The sequence below is a fragment of the Ursus americanus genome, chromosome 15 (assembly GCF_024610735.1).
Source record: "Ursus americanus isolate L20-20 chromosome 15, mUrsAme1.1.p, whole genome shotgun sequence".
Classification (NCBI taxonomy): Eukaryota; Metazoa; Chordata; class Mammalia; order Carnivora; family Ursidae; genus Ursus; species Ursus americanus.
This window is the reverse complement of record NC_142141.1, coordinates 33778732-33788954: the sequence shown is the minus strand read 5'-3', so window position 1 is coordinate 33788954 and position 10223 is coordinate 33778732.

Below are 10223 nucleotides of genomic sequence, written 5' to 3'. Positions count from 1 at the left end.
TGATGAAAAATGTTTCTTCTTTTTTCCAAATGTCTGTGCATTCTTGGACACACTTATTCCTCCCCCAATCCTTACATGAGAAAGCAGACCCGGAGAATGTTGTCTGTAATGCTGAGTCTACTTCAAAGAGGGAGAATAGCTTTGACTCTCTTTAATGATCTCTTTCAGGTTGGACATTCATTTTGAACATGGAGAGATTTTTTTTTTTTTTTTTACCAGATCTTGGCAGGCACTGTGCATGCCATCTGTCCCCCGGTGTTAAGCATTCTTCCTTGCTTCAAGATAACAAAAATCATTCATAATTTGCTCTTCTCTTTTGTAACCCATAAGAAAGAAGAAAAGAATCATAATATGGTGAGTGCCAGGATATTGCTTCAGGTCCCTCGGATCTCTAACAACGTGGGCTAACTGCGGCAAATACCTGAGGTCAGGACGCTCAGTACTGTGGCGAATATCTGAGGTCAGGACGTCAGAACAGAGCCACCTGCCCTTGTGTTGTGTGCTCGTGGTCCGTTCAGTTTCAGGAAGAGAAAGGCACAGGAGCCAGACTGAGCAGGGTCAAGATGGTAATGGGAAGTGAAGAAGTGGACACTTCAGGTAATTTGATTGAGAAGGAAAGTGCTTTACTTATCTGGTCAAGAGAGCCTTTTCTGAGGCGACTCTGGGTGCCTTTTCTGGGGGGCTCAGTTGGTTAAGTATCTGCCTTCAGCTCAGGTCATGATCCCAGACTCCTGGGATGGAGCCCCGCATCAGGCCCTGCACTCAGGGGTGAGTCTGCTTCTCCTTCTTGCCCCAGTCCACCCCCCACCCCCGCCCTGCGCTTGTAATCTCTCTCTCTCTCTCAGATAAATAAATAATTTTTTTAAAAAAGAAGGTCTTTTCTTTTTATTGTCCTCCTCCCACTCCCCCTCCCTTTTTCCATCCTTCCTCTTCCTCTTTATTTTTCTTCTGATCCATCTTCCTGTTATCAAAAAAAAAAAAAATCGAAGGTAACATAATATTTGGAAAAAATTTCAAACACTGTGAAAATGTATGTTGTTCGAAGTCCCTCCTAGTTCTACCTTCTGGAAAGCAGGAGTTCTCAATACTGGTTGCTTATTAGAGTCATCTAGAAAAAATATTTTGGCCTGATGCCAAGTCCACAGCCCCTGTCAAAGACATGACACCCAGATATCAGCATTCTGTAAGGTTCTCTAGGTGGATCCACAGTTGGGAACCATGGTGCCAGGACTTTGCTACTCAAGGGTCTGTGGACCAGTGGCATGAGCATCAGGATCCGACAGAATCCAGCTCTGCACCCTCTCTCTACCTACCGAAACCTAGTCTGCATTTTAACAAGACCCCTTGATATTTCATATGCACAATAAAAATAGAGAAGCACTTTCTACAGACAAATCACTAAAAGCAATAAGGAAGACTTTTTTCTTTAAAGATGGCAGGGAGGGGCACCTGGGTGGCTCGGTTGGTTAAGCATCTGCCTCCGGCTCAGGTCATGATTCCAGGGGCCTAGGATCGAGCCCCACATTGGTCTCCTTGCTCAGCAGAGAGCCTGCTTCTCTCTCTCCCTCTGCCTGCTGCTCTGCCTACTTGTGCTCTCTCTCTCTATCTCTCTGTCAAATAAACAAATAAAATCTTAAAAAAAAAGCGGCATGGACTCAAGCTTATAGACTGAGAGGAAAAAACTATAAAGGGGAAAAAATAGAAAGTATAAAACAGAATGTCATAATTGGGAGGGCAATGTCCCAGAAGTGGTGGGAAGGATAGAGCAAACAACCTGTTGGGGAAAAATGAACTTTGAAGAAGAAAAGGAATTTGTCATCTTATGACACTGGACGGGAGTATGATAGACTTACAAGCAGATTTGGGGGCAGGACAGCAGCTGCCTCCTGATGGCCTTTGTTTTCCGCTTTCCTCAAGGAAGTAAGAGGAGAGGTCATCAGCTAAAAACGAAGGGGGCAAAGAGGACTAATAGCTAATAGACTAATATTAGCTAATAGACTAATAGCTATTGAACACTAACTGTGTGTCACATAGTATTGTGGGTTTTTTTTTTTTTTTTAAGGTTTATTTGTTTATTCGAGAAGTGGGGAGAGGGAGGGAAAGCATCTCAGGCCAATGCTCTGCTGAGCGTGGAGCGAGACTCAGGGCTCCATCTCTCCACCCTGAGATCGTGACCTGAGCCAAAATCAAGAGTTGGTTGCTTAAGCGACTGAGCCACACCAGGGCCCCTCATACAGTGTTTTACATACAAAAATCATATATAATGCTTCCAACAGCCCTATGACGATTCTGTTCCACAGATGGGGACATTGATGTTCAGTCTCTAAACATCTGTCCCGAGGTTCCTCCTGTATGTCTTCACCCCTTTGATGACATGACTCAGTCTCCCGACTGTAAATGTTATCCCCATGACCCCGACTCCCTGATCTGTGCTAGGAACTCCATCCAGGTGTTGACTTGGCCTTTCTAATATGGTGCCTGCCTGATAGGAATCCTAAACTGGGCAAAAGAGAACTCATCCCAAAGCCGCACCCCACCCCGGACCCCCTCATCATAATAAAGCTGACAAGCCAGGACTTCTCCTGGCAGTGCCTCCTCCCCTTCCTTCACCAGTTCCAAGTCACCAAAGACTCTTGTCAACTTGATCTCCCTAGTGTTCTGAGTCCCTGCACTTGGCTAACATCTCCACTGCTACGAGGCCAGTCTAACCCACCATCACCTCCCGCTTGGGCCAGCTGCCTTCTCCGCCCCTGCCATTGACTTCCTGCGACCTGTTCTCTGCATTTCAGCCAGAGTGAGGGGTGTGCATATGCATGGCCATTTAAAATCATACCCTCCATTAGGGTGGTATAACCACCCCATCACAGCTGCTCCAAAGGTGATCAATAATTTGTCAATCTCATTTTACCTATGTTCACACCTTCACATTTTTCTTAAAAAAAAAAAAAAAATCTTTAAAAGCAAATCCAAGATATTCATGTCGTTTCAATCATAAATATTTCAGTAGATATGTCTCGTGGAGAAGGATTTTTAAAAGGACTAGAAGCAGAATGCTGATTGTATTCTTACTGCCCCAGTGTGCTGTCCATGTTTATATATTTTGTCTCATTTAGCCTTCACAATGGGTTTGGGGGGTGGGCATTACTAGATGATTTTACCTACAAAGAAAACATAGATTCAGAGAGTAAGGGACTTGCTCAAAGGGCTGAAATTTGAAGCCGGAATCCTTAAATTCCCTGTTGGGCGTCCTTCCCACTCAGACCTTGTTCCTCTTTCCTGTGTGAGGGCTCTGTCCTCATTCCTTAGCGCCCTGCATCTTGTGATCTTGCATTGCAAGGAAAGAGAAAATAAAAAGGGGAACAATCCATATATTTTCATCGTTGGAAAAAAAAAACCCCATATATTTTCAGATCTTCCTACTTAAATAGTTTCGCTTCAAAATTTAGGAAAAACATCATTATGCTGCCATCTTCTGGATCTTTTGAAGGCTAACACATCAACAATACAGAAAATTTAAAACCAGTTCTGTCCAGCTCTTTCTAATCTAGTGCAGACATATTAAACTTTGTATAATTAAAGTTATATCTTTAGTTAACTGGAAAAATTCTTTAACAACTTAGTACCTATCAAATAGGGAGGCTAAAGGTATATGTATTCAGAGGTCAGTTATTTTTCCTTATAGGGGATGGAGACAAACATATACAGTAACAATTGACAAGTAATACAGCTGCCACTTTTTGGCCATTAATTTCAGCGTCGTCCAATGATAATTTTTAAGATTAATGTTAATAGAGGTCGTGGGTAAAAAGGCTATTCCATTGCTGGTGGGAGTATAAGTTATTGCAGTCCTCTGGGAAGGCAATTCGACCACATGTATAAGAAATAAAAATAAAACACGTGTAACTCTTGGCCCAGCAAATTTACTTTATGAATTAATCCCACGTATATTCTTGTTGATGTATGCAAAGATGTATATATAAAAGATAATATTCTTTTCTATTTAATAAAATTGGAAGTAAGGAAAGCTGATTGACTTGCAAATATCACAGAGCCAGCAAATGGTCAAATCAGGAATTGAGTCCAAATACTCTGAATTCCTATGCTGTGCTCTTTCTATTATACCCAAAAGGGTCAAAGGGGATCAGCCAGTGCAAGTGTCTAAACTGAAATGCATGGTAGCATAGAAGACGTGCTGAGCACGCTGCCGGACTCATCGTAGGTACTCACAAAATACTGACCGTAATTCTTGCTGTTACTGTTACTATGCTGAGAGGAAATAAGGCGAGGTATTTTCTTGAATGACACTGACAAACATCCTTCCCCCACAACTCTTCCGCTGAAAAATCTCAACTGCACTGTAATGTTTTCACACAAGTATCCAGCATAAGACCCATGGGGGCAGGCCTTTGGTCTGCTCTGTTGGCTGCTACACCCCGACGTCTAGGTCACAGCTCAGGCTAAAATGCTCAGCAAATATTTAGTAAACAAACTGGAAACTGGAAGTTTTTCTTTCTTTCTTTCTTTCTTTCTTTCTTTCTTTCTTTCTTTCTTTCTTTCTTTCTTTCCTCTTTCTCTTTCTTTCTTTCTTTCTTTCTTTCTTTCTTTCTTTCTTTCTTTCGACTGTGACATCATTGGGCTACTATTGGTCTGCCATTGTGTATAATATGTACACTTTAGAGTAATGCTTCTCAAGTCTTAGTGGTTATGAAACTTCCTTGTTCAACATACAGATACCTGAAAAAAGTAGATCCCCAGAAAGTTTCATTAAATACTTTTGTACCTTGATGAATACACCTCTATCCAAGATTTGGTTTGGGCCTCAAGACCAATGAAGCCATGCACACATTAAAAGGGTATTAAAAATACATAATGAATTTTCTGGGGATAGCTACCTCCTGGGTAGGCTTCCCAGTCGGCCCGACAATGGTGTGAGAACAGGGAAGAGAGGCCGGCTTGGGGTTTTATTGTGATTTAGGGGTCAGACTGGGGTAAGATCTCTTCCAGGAAGCTGCACACACCGCTTTTGCTGGCATCTCCTCGGCCAGAGGTTAGCATCATGTTCTCGCCTAACTGCAAAGGAGTTTATAAAATGTAGTCTTCACTCCGCACCATCGTGGGCGCAGTTCAACGTCAGAGTTCCATTACTGCATAAAAAGGGGAGAATGAGCATAAGGGGACAAAAACACTCTCGTATCCAGTTACTGGATGACATTAGGTGGGATAACTAACTATTTCCAGTCTTCTGTGTATAGTTTGCCACTCTTATAATTTCTAGTTAGTGTTCCAAAGGTTGCTATTTTTGTAACTTACTTATAGGTTTTTTTTTTTTAAAGATTTTATTTGTTTATTCGACAGAGATAGAGACAGCCAGCGAGAGAGGGAACACAAGCAGGGGGAGTGGGAGAGGAAGAAGCAGGCTCATAGCGGAAGAGCCTGATGTGGGGCTCGATCCCATAACGCTGGGATCACGCCCTGAGCCGAAGGCAGACGCTTAACCGCTGTGCCACCCAGGCGCCCCTACTTATAGGTTTTAATATGTTCCATAGCATACTAGGCAGGCTGGGGCGGTGAAGTTTAATGGAATAGGAAAGCAGGCGGGGCGGGGGGAGGGGGGGTTGGACAGGCGCTAGGGTAGCTCAGTTGGTTTAAGCACCCGACTCCTCATTTCAGCTTAGGTCATGATCTTGGGGTTGTGAGATCGAGCCCCACCTCAGGCTCTCTGCTGAGTGTGGAGCCTGCTTAAGATTCTCTCTCTCCCTTTCCCTCTGCTCCTCCCACTGACACAAAAGAAAGGAAACTAAGATTTATTTCTGGCAATATGCCAGGCACCTGATTGGAGACTTTCATATATATTTTCTCATTTGGACAAGAGAGATGAACAGAAAGAATTATTTCGTCCAGGGCCAATCATGGGCAAAATGGTAAGGAAGGCAGTTTTTCTTTCGTAACTCAGGTTTTCCTTTTCAATTGTTCTTTTTAAAAACGTGTTTTGCATGTCTATTATTTTACAACAAAATATCTGACATAGAACATAACCGAAAATATTCTGCTGTGCAAAATGGTATGTAGGACTTAAGTACAAATGGAAACGTCATTTGTCCAAATAAATACTTAGACGTAATCTGGGGTCTTATAAAGTAGTATTTCAATTAGATGGTTTCTAAATCTGATTGGTTGAGTTGCCTGATCTCTGAACCCCAAACCACAGTCGTTCTTTCCCTGCCCAAATTGAAATAACCAACATGTAGGAACATCACAGCCAGTGGTTGGGTGTGATTGCACTTGGTTCCTTTTCCTAAAGTTTTCCCTTCCATCATACAAATATGAGCTGACTTGGGTAAAAGACAGCAGAATTTTCTCAAAGGAGAGTGGCTCATGGGGTAAGTATGGTGAGTATTCTACACGAATCCGTTGGTTCTTATTTCTAGTGAGACTGCAACTAGATGACTTTCTTCGATTTCTTATACAGGAATAGCACCAGGGCTCTGTGATTGTGATCCATAATATATATTTGGTCTCCTTCCCCTTTCTGACACAGAGATCCTTAAAACTCTTGGAATTTCCTGTGATGAAAGCCATGAATTATGTCTTGTTATGTCAATGCAATCAATGGCTTTTAGACCCTACCGAAGGGTCAGGGCTGACCTCCAGGGGAACCAACCATGTGATTAGAGGGTTGGAACTTTCAGTCTCACCCCCTGACCTTTTTTTTTTTTTAACAAATACGCAGAAGCCATTCATTTGGTCCATAAGTACAGTATAGTCGTATTTGAGTGCTACAAAACATCAAATATAAATAACCCGAAACCGTAACAGCACACATAAACTGACTTCTTACACAGACATACCAGGCAGTACAAGCTGAGAACTTGAGTGAATTAACATTGTTTTACATTACTATACATAGTGCCAGTTAACATTTAAAAACACGTTTCAATGCATAGCACTTGATACTTCTTTGAATCTGTTTCAGTCAGTGAAGAGTATGAAAATGGTTAGATCTAGGCTAAAAATAATTCTTCTTCTAGCCGAAAATAAAGGCATAATATTTATAACCAGGTATCAACTTTACTAAACCACAATATTTTAAAACTGTTAAATGATACTAAGGGTATTTCCATTAAAAGGGCAACAGGGGAGGAGAGTGGGACTGGAGGTTGAATCAATGGCTAATAATTTCATCAGTCATGACTGTGTAATGAAGCCTTTATAAAACCCCAAAAGAACCGGGTTTGGAGAGCTTCCTGGCTGGTGAACAGGCGAGGTGCTGGAAGAGGGCATAGAAGCTCTGCGTCCTTTCCTCATGCCTTGTCCTAGTGTCTCTTCTATCTAGCTCTTCCTGAGTTAATATACACTTTTATGGTCAACTTGTGATCTGGTAAGTAAGATGTTTCTCTGAGTTCTGTGAGCTGCTCTGGCAAATTAACTGGACCCGAGTAAGAGGTCATACAAACCTTTAGCTTATAACCAGCCAGTCATAAGTATAGGGAAAAACCTGGACTTGAGGTTGGCATCCTGGGTTGGAGGGGGTTCATTGGAAGCTCCAATTTGTAGTCAGTTGCTCGGAATGCAGATAACAGCCAGGGTTTGCAACTGGAAGCTAAAGTGGGGTGGGGATGGGGGCAGGCTTGTAGGACCAAGCCCTCAACCTGGGGAATCTGGTGCAATCTCCTGGTAGACAGTGTCAGAATTGAGTTGGATCCTTGGACACCCCACTTGTGTCCTAGAATTACTTGGTGTTGTATGGGAAGACTCCTCCAGCCCCATTTTCAGATTGAGTCTCAGAACACTGGAAGGGGCTCCATCCAGCCCTTGAGAACGTTGGACCATGCACCTGGAGAAAGGCTCTTCCACCTGTGTGTTTGGAAATCCTCCTCCAGCATTCCAGGCGCCCAGTACACGTGATGTCAGCTCCTTTGTGCCCACACTGCAAAGTCAACCACGGGCTCACAGTATCGCAGGGGTAGGAAACTGCCTTGGCTTTTCAATTCTGCTTACATGGCAGATTTTCTAGCATCAGCTGCCAAATGGGTTCTGGGAAAATCTGCTGGGTAGATGAAAGAGAGTGAAGTGGTACTAGCTCTCCACGAGAGATCACGTTCCCAGCAGAATCCCACTGGTGCTGTGTGTGCTTGCTTCTTCTTCCCCAAAACACCTGCTTGTAGTGACCCTAAAAAGCAAAGAGAAGGGCTGGAGCAAGAAATATCTGTTGACACTTGTCGTGGTGCCCTTCCAGAAGGAGAATATCTCTTGCCCTTTGTGAAGATGCAACATACGATCCCCTATGCCTTCGTACAAGGAGTCGGTAGCAACTTGTGGGCTCACACGTTGCATCCGCCACAGTTACTTCGCCCACTTGCTCGGCCACTGCAGTCGTGGCGATGGCAGTGGCAATGCTGTCGTCAAGAAGCAGATGACTTGTGGAGTCATGGCAGCAGAATGGGCTGGAGGAGGCCGTGAGGCCAGAGTGGGGCTTTGAGAGCCAGGAGCGGTGGCATCACTGGCTCAGCTCTGCCACTGTCGGGACAGAAACATTATGTTGTTTAATTTCTTTCTTATGTCTTTTCCTTGCCTTTCTTTTTTCTTTTCCCTTTCAAATAGGACTTTTAAGTGGCCCAGGCTGGAGAAGGATTATTTGAAGGAAAGAATAAACCGTTAAAGCTAAACTTTATGCCTCATGACAGATAAATATTTGGATAAAAGATATCTGGAAAATATACCCTGAATAAGCGTATGAAAACGGGCATGGGCGATTTTTTCGTTGAAAGAGAAGCGACAAAGAGAGAGGGCAGAAGACAGAGGCTGGGGCACCTGGAAAAGTCTTTGCAACGCACTAGTGTTGCTGCTCCCTCGGGAGAAACACTGCTTTCCTGTATCGAATCTATCCTAGAAGTGTCGGCTCAATAGCTCCTTTCATTACCTGGGAGCGTAATTCATCAGTGGCTTTCTTTCCGTATGTTTTTGAAGGCTGCTCTCAGATGGGATGTAAAATGCTTTAGAAACCAATTTTAGTAATGGGCAGCATCATATTTTTTATAATCTTGCTGAAGGGACTTAGGGTGAACAGTGGGTCAATTTTATCTTTTTTTTTTTTTTTTTTTTAACCAAAAGGGCACATCACTCAGCAGAATACTTAAGTGGCTATGAGAGTAAAAACCAGTTCCCCCAGCATAAGGTGTGGGCAACATATTGGATTAGAAAGTATAATACGCTTTCTTTCTTGAAATAGACCTGATCAATATACTTTTTATACTCTATCAGGATCATTCATCCATTATTGATGAAACACCAGGCAAGCTTTTCTTGAGAGTGTTAGAAACTCTGGCTGGAGTTGCAGCCCTGGGATCTGGGTTTGTATCTATGAATGTTTTTCTGCCAAATACCCTCAGCACTCACTATGAGCCCAAATGCAGAGTGTCCCTGGGTCTCGGAAACGCACTTGTTTGGGGAAACATTTAAATATCTCTGCTGAAACGAGGGTCACAAAATCACTCCATCATGCAGTGCTTAATTGTAAAGGGAACGGGGATGCAGTCTCACTGAGTGCAAGGTTGTTTCCAAGCAGAGTTTTTAAAGATAATGAAGTCTGGCTCCTTAGGTTCTTATTGAGAGTAGAAAGGATGGGATCTGGTCAACAAGGGGAAGAACTGGCCTCAGTTTGGAGCACATAGAGTTCACCTGTGGTAACAGAGGGTAAGACAGAGGATTGGAGCACAGATGCTGGTGGGCAGATACACAGTGGGAGCATGTGGAAGCCCTCTTATAATGCCTTCTGTTTCATTAATGAAACAAGAAAGATGTTGGTTAAGAATGAGTGTGAGGAGATCTCAGAGGTATGGTATGAGGGGAAAAGTAAGTATGAAGTAGTTATCTACAAGTGTTCCCATGTAAGAAGTTTTGGATTCTTTTCAGTCTAAGTCACACTCACCAACTTTCCCCATTACACCCACTACCTACTCCTAGCATCCCAATTATCAATATTAAACAGAAGCCAATGAAGAAAGACTGAATGACAAACTCGACAAGATGAATGAGAGAGGAATGTCATAGGGGACAGACATGCAAGACAAAGAATGGTTAAGCCCAGGATCATTTCTTCCAAGCCCTTAGGGACTGAGAGAGAGCCCAGTTTCTGTCACTTAAAATCACTCATTTTCATGTTTACCCCAGTGCCTCAGAAGAGACCAGTTTATTTCCAGGGGTGGAAGTTGGGGCAGAGGTTC